This window comes from Polyodon spathula, chromosome 3, assembly GCF_017654505.1.
Source record: "Polyodon spathula isolate WHYD16114869_AA chromosome 3, ASM1765450v1, whole genome shotgun sequence".
Lineage (NCBI taxonomy): Eukaryota > Metazoa > Chordata > Actinopteri > Acipenseriformes > Polyodontidae > Polyodon > Polyodon spathula.
This window is the reverse complement of record NC_054536.1, coordinates 32446112-32459114: the sequence shown is the minus strand read 5'-3', so window position 1 is coordinate 32459114 and position 13003 is coordinate 32446112.

The following is a 13003-nucleotide window of genomic DNA, read 5'->3' as shown; positions in this document are numbered from 1 at the left end:
GGAGCAATCTACACTGGGTAGTTTTTTCAAGAGAAAGGACATGTAATTACTGTATTCAGCATGTAAGTGTACATTCTTTCCTTTTTCATTTCTTTAATGTTTTCTCTTAAACATACCACAGAGTGGAATTAGTGTTGGTGTACTTGCTGTCTGCCTGTCTTGTATGTGTCCTCTGTGCATTACCATCGTTTGTAACATCACATGACCTGTTTGTTTACTTTCTGTTTTGTGTTTAACAAATCCTGTGCTCTTGTGCCTCTGTCTTGCAGTGCGGTTAGCCACATATGTGACATGAGTACCTTGTTTGTAACTTTGCAATTTTTTGTCATTATTCTGATAGAAAAAGTGCCAAACCCTATTATAGTGAACACCCTGATATAACAAACATTTCTCCAGGTCCCAGAGGTGTTCGTTATAGTGAAGTTAGCCTGTATATATATTTTTGGAATGAATAGGTGGGTATAGGATATGAAGTTATCGTAGAAAAGAGAAAAGATATTTCAGTGATGAAGAGGGAATACCACATCCTGATGTCTTTCCAGGCTTCTAAACTGTGGTAGAGAGAGCAAGGAGACACAAGATGAAAGTCCCGCCTTGAGGAATGATGCAAATTGTGAAATTGAGATGTCCCAAGAGTGAAAGAAAGTCCTGTTTTGAACTGGTGCAGCTGGTCTGGAAGGATTGAACGAGGGAGTGAATGTGTTCTAGTTTATCATGGGGGAGGTGTGCTTTGAAGTAGAGAGCATCCAAGGTTGTTCTGAGAAATTCATGAGAGTTGATGGGACCTATGGTTTTCTCCTCCGTGGGGAACGTTGACTATAGAGAAGAGATACCTGGGTTTCGGGAGTACTCATGCTGGGGGCAGTCACTCAGACAAAGTGAAAAGACTGAAAAAGCATTAAACATTAACATGAAACAAGAGGATTCGCAGGAGTAGAAAGTCACTAAGTAAGTGCAGCAGGAAGGTAATGCAATGAAGTGGTGATATTAGAGTACAACACACAATCTGAAGTGCATTATTCAGCTTATAAAATGGGTTCATTAAGTAAATAGTTGTTGAATTGAACATTGCCATTGAAAGTGCAGTTTTGAAGATGTATAGGCTTTTTGTCTAGGTTATTATTCTGCACAAGTTGAGCTACAGCAAGCTAATTGAAGCAGCCTGCCATTTACTCGTTGCTTTCCTTGTTCTTGTCTGAGGGACTGCTAAGAAGGATGTGGCTCCATTGTTTTTGATTATTAAGATGGTTTCCAGTTTTTTTTAAGGCTTCCTTCACACCGTTGACCAATGACAGACATTATTTGCCATGAGCAAGGTTTTATATAAATTGTAATAATTATATATGCCCCTTTAAATGGTAAAGAAGTGAGAAATAATTAAAACTCTGTCTCTGAACATTCTGTGTTTAACGTAAGGCTTACCTCAGGATAATGACCCTTGTTTATGCCTGTGTTGTTTCTACTTAAAAAGCTGAGTTTAATCATAGGTGCGAAAAACAATCAATCATGCTAAAACTCTAATCTACAAACTTCTGCTAAAGACGGCGCACTGTGCTTTTAGTGCCAAGTCACCGGGCACCTGCTGGGGCACCTCCAGTAAAGGCAGGCCAAAGATTTCCAATCCCAGTGGTCAGTAGCCTGCCCAGTATATTAATGTCTGCAACTATCGTTTGAAGACCACCTGTCAAGAACTGTAGGTTTACCTGCCGCTCTGTTGCTCAAGATTCCATGTGTTGAGACCTGTAACTTTGATTACAGTATGGTTTTGATTGTGTCCTATACTGTCTTTGGATTTGTTCTGTTTCTGAATAAAACTATTTTGATTGAAGTTACCTGAAGACTGATTAATTATTTTTAAGAAGACAATGAACCTTACACATGCTTCGAGACCTATCAGTAAGGAGATGCGCCGTTGTTGATCTATTGCAGTGGTTTGTGTATTGACGACTCAGTCAGATGTCACAGCCTAATGCTCACCCCCACTAACTTTCATCCCTGTGAATTTTAGCCTAGCTAATACTCACCCCATAGTGAGAATCAGCCTAGGGGTGAGAATTTGCCTTGGCTAAAATTCATGGGGGTGAAAAATAATTTATTCCTATAGGGTCCCTTGTGTACCACACTATTTCGGAATCCAAGTAACTTTGTTCTTGATGTCTAAGATGTAAATATAAAATAAATACATGGTTTTTACTCTGGAATACCGGGCCACTGACTTTGCCAATACCGTTCTTTTAATGGGCACTTGAAACAACCAAATAGCAGGGATGTCTATAAAGCCATCCATTCAGAGAAGATGGATGCAGTTACGGGGAGTCGCTTACCAAACTGAGCGGGGTTGAGAGGAGGTGTCAATGTTTGAAAGATGTTACATTTAAATGCGAGTTTAACAAAATACATTTAATTAACCGTTTTACTTAAAATAATATATTTTTCGCCCTCAGTTATATCCGTATATAAATACTGTTATGCTGTCAAGCTAACGTGTTCAACAACACTAATAATGTGACAGAGTATTTAGGTTTTTGCTTTTGAATCCGCAGTGAAGCTAATTATATTGTATAATAGGCTTTGTAGTGTCAAAAGCACCCCTACACTAGACAAACAATCTCTTTGGAAATCCATTACCAAACAAAGGAAATCCTGTAGGGTTATTTCCAATAGTTATTAACAAAAAATTTTGGAATTTTATTTTTAACAAATAACTAAATTATTATATTAATAATAACAAAATGTCTAATATACTATATTTAATTGCATCCTGTTTAAACCCAAACTGCCCTGTGTCCAAATGTATTATGCATACTTACATACAAACGTATGGCGAAGACGGTTTACACTCATCACGTATTCCTGGTTGGAATTGTTCATGTGATGGACAACCTGTAATTATCCTGTATCATATCTGGATTGTTTCAGGGTTATCAGAATATCAAGGCTAAATTGCACCGAACATACCTTCCACAGTTAAACAGGGCTCATTTAATCATGCACTTTGTTACAAAATCAGATCACATGTAATTATTAGATAATTACAAATCATGATTAGTTTCTGAAGATAAAGGGATGAAAAGCATTTTGTATTGCCCGCCCTAAGGTACTATAAATAAGTTTTCTAATATTTACAAAAAAAGAACCTGAATCGTCTTTCCATTCAACTGGAAGATTGTGGCAAACTCCCTTTTATCTGACCACCCACAGGCAGCCCGTACACTCTCTTAGTACTATGCACCTCACATCCTGAATGTATATCTGTCTGACTCATATGGGTGGCTATAAAAATACATTTTCAAGAGCATGTGGAGCTGTTGATATCCTTTAGAGCAGGGATGTCAAACATACAGCTTGTAGGTTGGCCCACGGAATATATATATATTTTTTTTATTTAATAGGATACAGGCAGACAAAATGCAAAAAAAAAAACGTAGTGTTGGGGCAAATATCCAAATTAACATTTTTTTGTACATGTAGTCGAAGGCAAAAAAAATAAAAATGTCTGTGTCTGTCAGAAATTGTTTTTATCTGTGGGATATTTCATATATGTTTTCGTGGAGGCCGGCGGCAAGATTTACTCTGCTCGCTTTCCCTTGCTTGTCATCTGCTTGCCTTTGTCACTGCTGCTGCTATGAGTGGGGGGCGTGTCCTGCCGGCACTCCATTGACAGGCACAGAGCAGTGGGGGGGTGTGTCCTGCCGGCGTGCCATTGGCAGGCGTGGAGCAGTGGGGGGGCGTTCTGGTGGCTCTGACTGTCAGCTATGCCATTCTATTTGCTAAATAAAATCTATTTTGGAAGATAAAAGTTGTACACTTGAATGGGGTGAAGAGGGGGGAGTCTTAAACCATTCTCTGTGTCTTCTTGGTTTCTGGTCTCCAACTCCCACACTGACAAAGAATGTTTTTAAAAAGAGTTGTAAAATAAATACTGGACACATGGCTTATCTTCACAATCGCTGAATGACCTATTCGGCGCCACAAGCCAAATAATTCTAGATGTCTTCACACTAGACGGGAACCAGTCCTTGTCGTAAATCCAGCCAACAGGGGGCGAAATAGCGGACCAGTGGAGAACAAGGGGCCGTGTCGGTACAAGAACAACCAATGTGTTGTGTTCCCTTTTCCCTCTTTATTTCCCGCCATTGTTCTGTCTCTGTTGCTGTATGACCCGAGCCTGTGTGCGAGGCATGTTCTTTGTCTCCCCTTCCCACTGTATCAGTCGTGTAGTGCGTGTTCTGTGTCTCCCCTGTGATTGGTCCCATCTGTAAGTCACTGTGTGTTCACATGTTCAGTGTGTAAACCCATCCAGACTGTAAACAATAATAACAAAACACTGTGTTTATCCCACACTAAACCATACATTTTAAATAATAATACAACAAATACAAATAAGAAATAACATTAAACATAAAATACGCACAGGGTCAGGCAGTACTCTGTCACAGCGTCATAATATGCCAAGTATCACATGCGATAATGAATAAAATTCCAATAGTAAATATGAAAATTATGATCGTGCACACTAATTGCAATTATCCCGCTCCATAATTATCCCAGGTATTAGGAAGCAGCAGAAACAATCAATATTCCCGGCCCAAAGAATATTAATGACTGCTACTGCTGCTTCCTGACACCTGGGACCTTTGCTTGAACCACCGCTCTAACATCTGGAGCAAATGACTGGGCTGAGGATATGTTGAGAATCGAGTTAAGCTGAGAATAATATTTTGACTTGTTGATATTCATGATGGAGAAAGCTTTCTGCTTCTCAGGACACACAATTTCAAAAAAATTCTCCATCAGAAAATGGTTTTGAAGAAACAGCTATTTGTGAGCAATCACATAGCTTGCCTTAACAGCAGCATCACTTATGCTGCAAGCTTTAGTAAACATCAATTGTTGATTTTTCAATGACCGTGCTAATTCAGAGTATTTATCTCAAGTCAACATATGATGTTCTTCCATCTCCATAGAACCTTAATCTATGGGGAGGAGAGGATCCGTGGGGATACCGCACTGCGGTTGATCCCTGGGGCCAGAATCGCATCCGTTGTGTGTCCTGATGTACTGGGAGGCAAAATAAGCTGATCCCTGGAGCCAGCATTACACTTCAGCCATCAACACCAGGCAGAAGGATATCTACATCATCAGATGGAAGGAAACACAGATGAATCACATTAGTTTACAATAAAATAAGCTATGTCTTAGTTGGTGCTTATCTTGGCGAGAACTGAGTCCAATATCAGCATGATGTTTTAACACCTACCTACCTAACGTTCCTATACATTTATCCTATTTCTTGCCATGGTTTGCTTCATAGTCTCTTTTAATGTTGTATTATTTCACAACAGACACATGTTGCTTACAAATTAAGCACACTGGCTTTCCATTCATGTTCACAAAGAAATATGAAATTCCCCATTTCTCTTGAAACACGCGGCACTCTTGTTCCACCTTTCTCTTCATGGATAAAGACATGATGACACCTGTCACTACTGAACTTACAAATCAGAAGTAAAAACCTTTTTCTGGTATCACTGGTGTTAACTCAAACCAGCCAACTCACTGGCGTCTCACCAGCGTGGTCGGTGATTGACAGCAATCACAGTGAGTACAAAAATGTATAGGTGTTATTAGGGGAATGTAAATATGTTGTGTACGATAATGTTTATTAAACACAATTATTATGAGATTTAGGGTTCGTCTTTCTATTTTGATAACTGTCACTCGGCCCGTGCCAACCGCCAGGGTATCAGATCAGGCTTGCCAAACTAAACAAGTTTGACTACCCTGCTTTAGAGCGAGATCTACAGGGAAGAATTGATGTCTGTTGCCTTCAAACAAGAAGAGATCAACTGAGGAGACTAAAGGGAAAGTTTATTCTGGAACTTTGAAGTCTACAGCTAAACCCGGTTATGCGAAGTGGGAGAATGTGATTCTTAATGAACTTGTTAGGATCTGTTGGAATGTGTAGTCTGTCCATCCACGTACACATGTTTACACCTTGTGGGTGACTTTTTAATGTTCTAATAATACAATGAATGTGCTTTTTAAGCAAATATAGCATATGCACATTTTTTGGCTCTTGATTGAAATTTATATTTACAGCTTCCAAGTTGTTTCGTTAAACAGAAGGAGAATGCAAGATAACATGCAAATGAGTGAGGATCATGCTCAGTGCATAAGACTTGAAATGTCTGTAATTGCACTGTGTATTAAAGATTATACAGTGCTGTGACAAAGTTGCTTGGCATGGGGTACCTACACAGCACAGGGTGTTGAATTCTAGTACTGGCAATGAAACGCCATTAGGAAGCCCACATGTACAGTATGTGCAGGTCACATGGTAATTATAATTACAGTAAGAACTGTTATGAAACTTTATTTGAAGTATTTTGCACTACAGTTTTTGATTGTAGTAATCCCTTAAAATAGCAAGACAACCTTTTAAATCAGCACTATGACCAGATTTAACAGGCCATAAATTTCACTTTGGAGGCTATCCTAATTGAAAAAGGGGGTTTTCAAAGAAATGACAAGCTGAGCTAAGAAGCGCTGGACTTTCATTCTAGATTTACGGGGGCTCATTGAGGACTTGGGGGGGGGGATTGTTCGTTGAGATCCTGTAATAATTTATCTTGTAGGCTTGACATAACAGCTTGAACTGTCCAGATATTGAGTTCATTTATCTTGTGATTTTGACATATCATATGTTTATTAAATTGTTTCACCTGCCCCTATGCACCCGTTAAGAATTGTATTACTGTGTTCATGCACTTTTAGTAATACCTTGAAATTACTGTAACAGATACTGTAAATATACGATGCTGAATTCTATTTTCATTCACACTTAACACCTCAGCACTTTCTATTTAGTAACACGTGTGTTGAAATTAAAGGTTGACTGTCTTGCGGCTGTGTCCGGGAAGCATAGGTAGATCAGCCTATTCAGGTTTAGTTTGGAATCCAAGGATTATTCACATGTATTAATAGTGTTTATTTTGTTTATATTTTCTCGACTCTCACAGACATTAATGCTAGTGAAAACAAGGGCAATGGTTGACAGTTTAGATTGCCTGGCTCTTGCAAATTGAAGCTGTCTGGATAGAACCCAGTTGAATTTTAACCAAGGGGGTGATTATGCCAATATATATGACCTCTGAAGGTGACAGCCTCATGGATGCATAAACTAGGATAGTCTGTCCAGTAGCCTGCTGTACTATTCACAAGACCACTGGTCACATCACCAAACATCAGTGGCTATTATGTCAGTGGTTCAAAGCTGAATTTCAAATTGCTGAATATTCCTAACCCTGCCAATGCACTTGTCTGTACTTTAGCAACATTTTATAATAGAGCGTACACACACACACACACACAATAATAGTCCTAAGAAGATCTCTGTGTCAGTATATCGGGAAAATGATCCCCTTTTCAAGGACATCACAAATACTAGGCTAGTCATCACTCATTCAGAAGTCTCTCGAATGCCTCTTGGGAGCAAAGCACCAAATTGAATTATTGGCACTGTGTGATTTTTGCTTCTAGCTACAGTATATGCGATCTGTCCAGAAACATTTCACATGTACAAAAAGCAGCTAAGTTAGCATAAACTAGTCATATAAAGGTGTAATATGGATGTTTAGAGCTGTCCAGAAAAATAATTTGAAAGGTGCTAAAATAACTAGGATAGCTATGGCAAGACTCAAGATTTCCCATGAAGTTCAAGCTTGTATAGGCAGTCATTGCATTTCAAAACCTAATGTTAATTTTAAATTCAATATTGCATGGTAAAAAAAAAATAAAAAAATAAGAAAAAGGAAATTTTATACTGCAGCAAAAAGCTTTTGAGAAACTAGCCTGTTAATGCTAAAGTTGTTAGATTAGGGAGATTTGTTGCATTGGTTCACTTCATCTCATTCTTCTTAGAATACATTGGGTATCTTATTTACCTGACAGTATGTCACTTTGCTCTGTCGTGTGATCAATGTGCATGTCATTGCGATAGGTATTGTAGCGCATGCTTGACTGGTTCTCTATTGAACACGAGAATGTATCATTTACTAAACCTGATCTCAAAAACCACAGGGATGTTCCCTGAAGATCATCAATATTCAGTGCTGTCACCCTAGTCAAGAGAGCAACCTTGCTGATTACATGATCAGCAGGTTCCTTAGGTCCTCTGCAAATCAAATCTCATTCAGCCACCATGCTATTATCTACAGTGCTTCAGAAACATTGAACGAATCACCTTACCTTTTGGGGGGGGTGGGGGAGGGGGTTATCAGTGATGTTAGTGCTTATAGATTTTGTGGCTGCTTCCACTTCTGAAAGGAAGAATGAAGCCACCACTCACTGAAGGGGTAACCGATCTTTGTTACCGATCTGACCAGGACAGGTAATCAGGATTAACCAGTTTACCAGTTTTGGATCTCACTGTACCAGCGGTACTCAACGTACACACCAGTCACCATTTTAATTCTCTAGTGGTAGCAGTTGTAGTTGTGGACACTTGAGAGCAATTATTTGTATAATAGCAATATTTGTTTCATATTTTGAAAAGAATGATGTAAACTTTGAACAGCAGGAAACTTTCTCTTAAGTAAAATCTAAATTCTCTATTTCAGTTAAAAAACAAAATACGATTGAAATATGATTAAAAAATATATACAGTACTGTGCAAAAGTTTTAGGCAGGTGTGAAAAAATGCTGTAAAGTAAGAATGCTTTCAAAAATAGACATGTTAATAGATTATATTTATCAATTAACAAAATGCAAAGTGAGTGAAAGAAGAAAAATCTAAATCAAATCCATATTTGGTGTGACCATCCTTTGCCTTCAAAACAACATCAATTCTTCTAGGTACACTTGCACACAGTTTTTGAAGGAACTCAGCAGGTAGGTTGGCCCAAACATCTTGGAGAACTAACCACAGTTCTTCTGTGGATTTAGGCAGCCTCAGTTGCTTTTCTCTCTTCATGTAATCCCAGACAGACTTGATGATGTTGAGATCAGGGCTCTGTGGGGGGCATACCATCACTTCCAGGACTCCTTGTTTTTTACGGTGAAGATAGTTCTTAATGACTTTCACTGTATGTCTGGGGTCGTTGTCATGCTGCAGAATAAATTTGGGGCCAATCAGATGCCTCCCTGATGGTATTGCATGATGGATAAGTATCTGCCTGTACTTCTCAACATTGAGGAGACCATTAATTCTGACCAAATCCCCAACTCCATTTGCAGAAATGCAGCCCCAAACTTGCAAGGAACCTCCACCATGCTTCACTGTTGCCTGCAGACACTCATTTGTGTACCGCTCTCCAGCCCTTCGGCGAACAACCTGCCTTCTGCTACAGCCAAATATTTCAAATTTTGACTCATCAGTCCAGAGCACCTACTGCCATTTTTCTACACCCCAGTTCATGTGTTTTCGTGCATAGTTGAGTCGCTTGGCCTTGTTTCCACGTCGGAGGTATGGCTTTTTGGCCGCAAGTCTTCCATGAAGTCCACTTCTGACCAGACTTCTCGGGACAGTAGATGGGTGTACCAGGGTCCCACTGTTTTCTGCCAATTCTGAGCTGATGGCATTGCTGGACATCTTCCGATTGCGAAGGGAAGTAAGCATGATGTGTCTTTCATCTGCTGCAGTAAGTTTCCTTGGCCGACCACTGCATCTACGGTCCTCAACGTTGCCTGTTTCTTTGTGCTTCTTCAAAAGAGCTTGGACAGCACATCTGGAAACCCCTGTCTGCCTTGAAATTTCTGCCTGGGAGAGACCTTGCTGATGCAGTATAACTACCTTGTGTCTTGTTGCTGTGCTCAGTCTTGCCATGGTGTATGACTTTTGACAGTAAACTGTCTTCAGCAACCTCACCTTGTTAGCTGAGTTTGGCTGTTCCTCACCCAGTTTTATTCCTCCTACACAGCTGTTTCTGTTTCAGTTAATGATTGTGTTTCAACCTACATATTGAATTGATGATCATTAGCACCTGTTTGGTATAATTGTTTAATCATACACCTGACTATATGCCTACAAAATCCCTGACTTTGTGCAAGTGTACCTAGAAGAATTGATGCTGTTTTGAAGGCAAAGGGTGGTCACACCAAATATGGATTTGATTTAGATTTTTCTTCTGTTCACTCACTTTGCATTTTGTTAATTGATAAATATAATCTATTAACATGTCTATTTTTGAAAGCATTCTTACTTTACAGCATTTTTTCACACCTGCCTAAAACTTTTGCACAGTACTGTGTGTGTGTGTGTGTATATATATATATATATATATATATATATATATATATATATATATATATATATATATATAGTCACCTTTTTGCTCGCCACACAGGCTCTCACGGGTTCTTCTCCCTTCTGAATCACGACCCAACACACAGGATTGTACTGAAACAGCGCTCACGCGCACTTTTAATAAACACAAAATGAAATAAACACAAAACAAACACCTAGCTCCTATTTGGAGCACTCACTAAACATAAACAGGAACCTAACTATCACGCAGGATGGCTAAACCGTTTACCTGCCACAAACATTCAAAAACACACCCTCACACAATACCTCAATACGACTGCTCACTCACACAGTCGGGCTCTTCTCTCAGCAGCAGCCTGGAACAGACTGGCTGCCTCTCTTAAATACCCTGCACCTGGCTCTAATTTACAATTACCACCAGGTGCAGGGGATTACTAAACAATAAAACAATTACCCAATTAAACCCCATAACACCCAAATGTGCATTCTCACAAGGTTTTTAGCAGGGAAGGATTTTAACCCCCTCCCTGCTATCTCACAATATATATATATTCCGAGCAGAAACTAATCACTAAACACATTTATTTAAAAAAAAAAAAAGTATATGAATGATGGACATTGCCGAAATGTTTTTGATTTCTTTTTAATCACTTGATCATTCATCCTTGACCATGATATGCTTGAGTGACTATGAAACATATATACTTAATCACCTAATTAGTGAGACAGTTGGTTGGACACTGGATATGGAGTGATTTCAGCTGTTGAATTGCAAGCTTGAATAAAAGCAATAAAGAAAATCACAGAAAAAAAAAATGCCACGGCTGTCAAGAGGGCAGCGCCTTTGTGCAATCGGCATGTTGGAGGCTGAAGTAGGGCAGCGTACTGTTGCTTGCTCTCTTGGCTGCTCACAGCCAGCATTTTCAAACCTGGCAAGGCAGTATAACCAGAAACACTCAGTCAATCACATGCCACGAACTGGCAGACCAAGAGTCACAATACCTGCCCAAGATCGACAGATCATTTAGCTGCATCTTTGTGATGTCAATTGTTAATCAGCACAATAAAAAGTCCCTGCATCTGCTCTAAAACAGAGTTTGTCATTTTTCAATCACATCTAGTGAATTTTATCCAAATATATGTAAGTTTCTGTTGATGCTCAAATATAAGTGACAAGTTTCTTTTGATAAGCAAATATAAGTGATACGTTTCTTTTGATGCTCAGTGTAGTTGGAAGTTTTACTAAAACTAAGTAAATCAACTTTATTAAAATTAAATCTCTGTAAGACTGTAATAACTTGGTTCAGGTAATTCCATCTTATTTCCTCCAGCTGTGTAGGGGGGTAATGACTTAGTGTTTCTATGGAAACACTCTCCTGGCAAGTAACAGGCATGAAATGTTTAAACGGTTGGCTGGTTTTGCTAGGTTTTACATTCAACAAATATATTTTGCATCCTCATTATGATTCTTTTTTTTTAATTAAGTGGCAGTTTTTAAATAGAGAGAGCTTACCCTTCATGATTCAAATTAAACATGAAACAGAAGATATTCTTGTCACATTAATGCAGGCTTTTAGCTACGGCTTGATGGAACTTAGAAGATAAGAGCTTGGCCATTATGTCCGAATCAGCAGTTTCCCCTGTAGACAGATGATTATCTTATCGGAAATATAATAATAACTCTGGCTTCCACACCGAATCACATTTTCACAGTGCAATTGAAGACATGTCAAGTCTCACACATTAAGTGTGAGACTCATTTATTTGCATGTTATCTTACATGTTATCCAACTCTCTCACAAACAGCCTTGTTCATCTCAAGCATTTACAGTGCCTATAGGAAGTATTCCCCCCACAGTTTCACAGTTTGTTGTGTTACAACCTGAAATCTTGATGTATTTAAATTTGATTTTTTTCCCCTTTGATTCACACAACCTACTCAACACTTTCAATGTGTGAAAAAATGTTGGTGGGGACGGGGGATGACAACAAATCAATTAAAAATAAAAACCTGAAAAGTCTTCATTAGATTAGTATTCACCCCTTTTGCTATGACACTCCTAAATAAGTTCAGCTACAACCAGTTGCCTTCAGAATTTATACAATAAGTTAAATGGAGTCCATCTGTGTGCAATAAAAGTGGTTCACAAGATTTCAGATTAAATACATCTGTCTCTGTAAGGTCCCACTGTTGGGTAGTGCATTCAAAGCAAATATACTATGATAAAGACCAAGGAGCTTTCAAAACAACTCTGGGATAAAGTTGTGGAAAGGCACAGATCAGGGGAGGGGTATAAAAAGATTTCAAAGGCAATGAATATCCTTTGGAGATCAGTCAAGCCCATCATTAAGAAGTGGAAGGTATACGGCACCACCCAGAGTCTGCTTAGAGCAGGCCGTCCTCCTAAACTGACCAGCCGGGTAAGAACGGCATTGGTCAGAGAAGCCACCAAGAGGCCAATGACAACTCTGAAAGACCCACAGCATTCCATAACTGAGATAGGAGAAACTGTCCATGTGTCAACAATAGCTGCGGTACTCCACAAATCTCACCTATGTGGAAGAGTGGCAAGAAGGAAACAATTTCTGAAAAAAGCCCATGTAAAATCCCTCTTGGAATTTACAAAAAGGCATGTGGGAGACTCTGAGAAGATGTGGCAAAAGATTCTGTGGTCCGATGAAACAAAAATTGAACTATTTGGCCTAAATGCAAAGCATTATGTCTGGTGCAAACCC